The sequence below is a fragment of the Seriola lalandi genome, unplaced genomic scaffold (assembly GCF_002814215.2).
Source record: "Seriola lalandi dorsalis isolate HSWRI2012SDOR001 ecotype SW California unplaced genomic scaffold, Sedor1 jcf7180002054973, whole genome shotgun sequence".
In the NCBI taxonomy this organism is placed as follows: domain Eukaryota; kingdom Metazoa; phylum Chordata; class Actinopteri; order Carangiformes; family Carangidae; genus Seriola; species Seriola lalandi.
Window position 1 is genome coordinate 146,156 of NW_019525523.1, and position 5,106 is coordinate 151,261.

The 5,106-nt window shown below is 39.3% G+C and overlaps 2 pseudogenes; both read right to left on the minus strand.

Annotated features, from left to right (window-relative positions):
* Nucleotide 1: 1 nt before the first annotated feature.
* On the minus strand, nt 2–1,823 carry LOC147817336 (protocadherin gamma-A11 pseudogene; annotated as a pseudogene).
* A 13-nt stretch (nt 1,824–1,836) lies between these two features.
* The window catches only part of LOC111646566 (protocadherin gamma-A12-like), a 5,420-nt pseudogene continuing 2,150 nt past the window's right edge, over nt 1,837–5,106 (minus strand).

Below are 5,106 nucleotides of genomic sequence, written 5' to 3' on the forward strand. Positions count from 1 at the left end.
CCTCCGGGGCGGGGTACAGTATCTGAGGAGAGTTATCGTTCACATCTGATATGAAGACACTGACGGTCACGTTGCTGCTGAGCGGAGGAGAACCGTTGTCTCTGGCCATCACGTGGACTTTAAAGCTCCTGAACTGTTCATAATCAAACGACCTCACAGCGTGGATCACCCCCGTGTCTCCGTTAACAGACAAATAGGAGGACACCGGGGCACCGTTCACCTCACCAGCTAAGAGAGAATAAATCACTGTTCCGTTTTGTCTCCAGTCGGGGTCTCGAGCAGTAACGGAACATAAAGTGGAGCCAGGTTTGTTATTTTCAGTCACATATGCGCTGTATGACTGTTCCTCAAACACCGGTGGGTTGTCGTTGATGTCAGCTACAGATAACTCAACAGTTTTAGAGGAGGACAGAGGTGGAGAGCCCTCGTCAGTGGCAGTGATTGTAATGTTGTAATCAGACACTAGTTCACGGTCCAGTTGTCCTGTGGTCACCAGAGAATAATAGTTTTTAATAGAAGGAACCAACTTAAAAGGGACATTCTGCTGAATGGAGCAGCGGACCTGTCTGTTATTCTCTGAGTCTCTGTCCTGCACGTTAATGATGCCCACCTCTGTACCAGGTGAAACGTTCTCAGGTATGGGGTTAGAAAGTGATTTCAGATATATCACTGGAGCATTATCATTTATATCAGTAATTTCAATCATTAACGTAGCATATGAAACTAAACCCAGACCATCTTTGGCGCTGATCTGCATATCATAGGATGACACTTTCTCATAATCAATAGCTCCAGCTACTCTCACCTCTCCCGATTTCGGGTTTAAAGAAAACACGTTATCATTTTCATCTGAAACATGATCAAATCCGTAACTAAATTCACCGTTCACTCCCTCGTCTGCATCAGTTGCACTCACTGTGATCACCAATGTATCTAGAGGAGAGTTTTCAGGCAGACTGGCTTTATAGACAGTTTGGCTAAACACTGGTACATTATCATTAGCATCCAAGACAGTGACGTGTATGGCTACAGTACCTGATCTCTGAGGAGAGCCACCATCAAATGCAGTTAGCAAGAGCATGATCTCTCTTTTGTCTTCTCTGTCTAATTCTTTTTCTAATACTAGTTCACAATATTTTCTTCTCCCAGCCTTTGTGTTTACATCTAATTTGAAGTGATCATTCTGCTGAAGTGAGTAGCCCTGAACAGCATTTTCTCCGATGTCTGCATCGTGTGCTTCTCCAAGAAGAAACCGCTCCCCCTTGTCTGCCGATTCCCGAATTTCAATTCTAAGCGAATCCTCCTTGAACTGTGGTGAATTATCATTAATATCCTGAACACGGATACTAATACGGTGAAGCTCTAATGGATTTTCCAGAACGAGTTCCTGTTTTAGAACACACGATGCCTTTCTGGCACAAAGCCCTTCTCTGTCAATCCTTTCTTGAACAATCAAGTCTCCGGTATTGAGATTTACACCACAGTACTGAAAGTCGTTGTCCTCTGTATCGACACGGGCCTTGCGAGCGGACAGTCTGCCCAAATCTAGTCCCAGATCTTTAGCGATATTTCCAATCACAGATCCACGTTTCATCTCCTCCAGAACAGAGTAGCTCACATCTCCATTGACGAGCTGGAAGGCAAGAAAAATAAAAGCAAGGCCGCACCGCAGCGCGAGTCCGTTATGTCCCATTTTAACTTATAGAAAGAGCACCACTGCTACAAAGTAGTCTGTGTAACAATATATCAAACCAGTGATTTCCTAAAATATTCACGATCCTCAAAGTGCGGTCATGTTAACGAAGCGTTCTTGAAATCTACAGCACAACAACCGAATCAGGCTCTGAATTCATTGACACTGAGGGTGGAGAATGGCCGCGCCTTCTCATTTTTTGGTACACACTGACACCATGAGCATTTGTTTAGGTATAACAAGGCTATGTATTATTTTTGAAGTGATTCACTATACATCAGTTCAGAGAACCACGTTCGTCAAAAGAAGGACAACCATAAGCCAAACAATAATGACATGCCATTAACCTTTCCATTTTAGTATTACCTAACTTTTTGTGAAATCAGAAACAATGAAAAATATACATCAACATGAAACTATTCAAACTGTGTCTCGGTTACAACCCTGTGTTTTTAAAAATTTGTTATGTCAAAATGCAGCCAGCACAACAAATAAGAAGGGAACACTTTTCTTTTAGATTCATGGAAATGTTTCCTTTCATCTCAAAAGTTTATGCCGCTTGAAAAGCTAAACTGTCCTGTAAAAATCCAAATAAATCTGTATTTATACAGTCTTTAACAAACACGGGTTAACCTTGTAATTGTGCATATTTAATTCATAAGTGGAAAAAGTAATATGAGCATTTTAGGGATTAGACTGTTAAAGGCTGCAAACTGAAGTGTTGTGTTGTTAAGATTACAACAACAGCAATTGTTTAATCTGTGTTGATGCATCACAGTGTCACACATCTATTTGAAATAATGACCGTTATGCAGGATTTGACAATTTGGAGAGGACAAAAACATCAGAAGTTCAGGCTGTATCTCCAAAGGTCCAAAACAATGTCTTTACAAAAATACTTCTATCTAATTTAATGATCATCAAATATTATTTGAATCATTTTTGCAATAAACATCTTTGGCAGAGAATTGTTCTAGAAAAGGCTGTGACCATAACAATATCTTCACTGATTTAAATCTGAAGTTTGGCATGTAAAAAAGCTGACCAACAGCTGTAACAATACCGAAGAAAACAGTCCTGTCATTTCATCAATTTTACTGACAAAATAACATGCTGCAAATGAAATACTATCTGAGTTTGAATAAATGTTTCTGCAAGGCGCTCCTTCAAAACCTTGACTGCAATTTCTTGCATTTGAAGTGGACAGATAATTTTATCAGATTCTCTGCCTTTTTCGTGCGTGAAAAATATTTACTCGGGAATAACTGTCACCAAAAGGTCAGGGTCGTGAACTACATACTTTAAAATACTGTCCAAAGACGCAATGTCTATGTAAAGCATTTTTTTTAGGAATAAATTCTTAAAGGCTACTGCATACCGAATCAATTAGGCCTATTTGAATGTTATATTCAGGATTGTGTACAACAACAGTAAATTATATCTACGAATGATTCAAATACATGAACACAAAATTGCTCCAAAGCTTTGAAAAGTATACCCCATGTTGCCTGAAAAAGCGCATACCGTACTGATTTAAGGGGTTTTTTCAGTACAACAAACAAGACCCAAAACCACTGAGGATTAAGAAAGCCTCACTAAAGGAGGATGGAAAAGATACGTACTTTTCTTGCAAGCTGTGCTCAAATATCGTGTCCCATGAATTGATAAACGGTGATAGGTTTTTTGTTAGTATCATTCTAGAAATAATTCATAGTTACATGATATTAAGCAACTTCAAACTAGAATCGGGACACTACAATGTGGGAAATCAAACGAATTTAGAAAACACAACATCAGAGGGAATTCACTTAAATAAAAACCAGGAAAATATAGTGGAATAAAAAGACTGAGGTATATTATCCCTAAAAAATGTATCATAGGGTGAACGAGAGTTCAGCACCAAAGTCAGACTTAATGACACGTACGGAAAATTCGTTTTTTGGGGGGAAGGACATAAAGAGCAATCACGAAAATTGAACATTGCAGAACGCCGTAAAACAGAGACATATTTTTTAATAAAAATGTGTCCCTACCTCTGGGGAAGTATCGCAATCCGCAAATGCATCAGCAAAGTCTGTTGGGCTTTTCTTCAGAGTCTGGTCAGCAGGAAGTGTGTTGTCATTGTAAGATGTCACGAACTTGAAGTCACTGGTTCTAGAACCTGTTGTCAGGTAGGCGTCATAATTGTAAGTGCTGCGTAAAGTTCCTGTGCCGACTCAAGCATGTCACAAACACAGAGTCCTCCCTGAAATTAGGATCCACCTTTGAAATAAAGTAATTTGTTAAATATCCCCTGATATCTGAGGAAGAGAAAACTTGTACAGCACCTAAAGCCTACCATACTCTGCACTTATGATCCCTGACCTCCATAAAGTTCTCAGCTTCATCAGAATTGCATATGGATCCTTCCATCTCATCTGCCCAAACCAGTGCCAGGTTTGAACAGGCAACATACAGCAGTTTAGATGTTTTAAGTGGATCTCAAAGGGTCTCAAAATCAAAGATACAAATCATACCCAGATCACTGGTTGTCAGATAGTCTCCCAAAAACTTTATATAAGTGCAAGCCTGTGACCTTATCGGATTTTGACTAAACTGAAAAATAATTCTTCCCACAACAACCTGTATCTTTTATAAGCTGTAACAAAAAATATTGTGAAATAAATATTTAAGAGTAACTATCGAACTCTGAATGATGGCGAAAATGGACGACGGATAAGTCGCTTAAGAAAAAAGACCACAGGAGAAAAAGTATGAATCAGCACCAAGGACAGAGACACAAAGAACAAGCTGCAGCTCTACTTAAAGACACAGGCAGAGACAGACACTGTGTGAACAAACGAAATACAGTAGTTAATGGAAATATACAGACAAAAATAGACCAACGTTCCACAGAATTCAAAATATATGCATACGTTTGTTGAAGATCTCTATGTATTCATGAAAAACGACCAAAAAATAAACTTAAAAATCATGACTTTTCATGGAAAGTTGCAGTCATTTTTAAAGGGGGATGAAGAAGAAACTTCATCACCAACATATACCGTTAAAGTGACGATTCAAAGAAAGGAAATAAATGCAAGTACACTTTATTGTACAAGGGTAAAGCGACAATAATAGAAATAGGTGTAAAAAGATTTAACAGCTTTCCCTACCTCAGGAGAAGTATCACAATCTCCAAACGCATCAGCAAAGTCAGTAAGACTTTTCTTCAGAGTCTGGTCAGCAGGAAGTGTGTTGTCATTGTAAGATGTCACAAACTTAAAGTCACTGGTTCTAGAACCTGTTGTCAGGTAGGCGTCATAATTGTAAGTGCTGCGTAAAGTTCCTGTGCCGTCAACATCTGCGTAATTAGGAGGCAGATAAGCGCTGGGGATGGCGACTGCTCCGTCAAACAACAGTCTGGGCTTTCT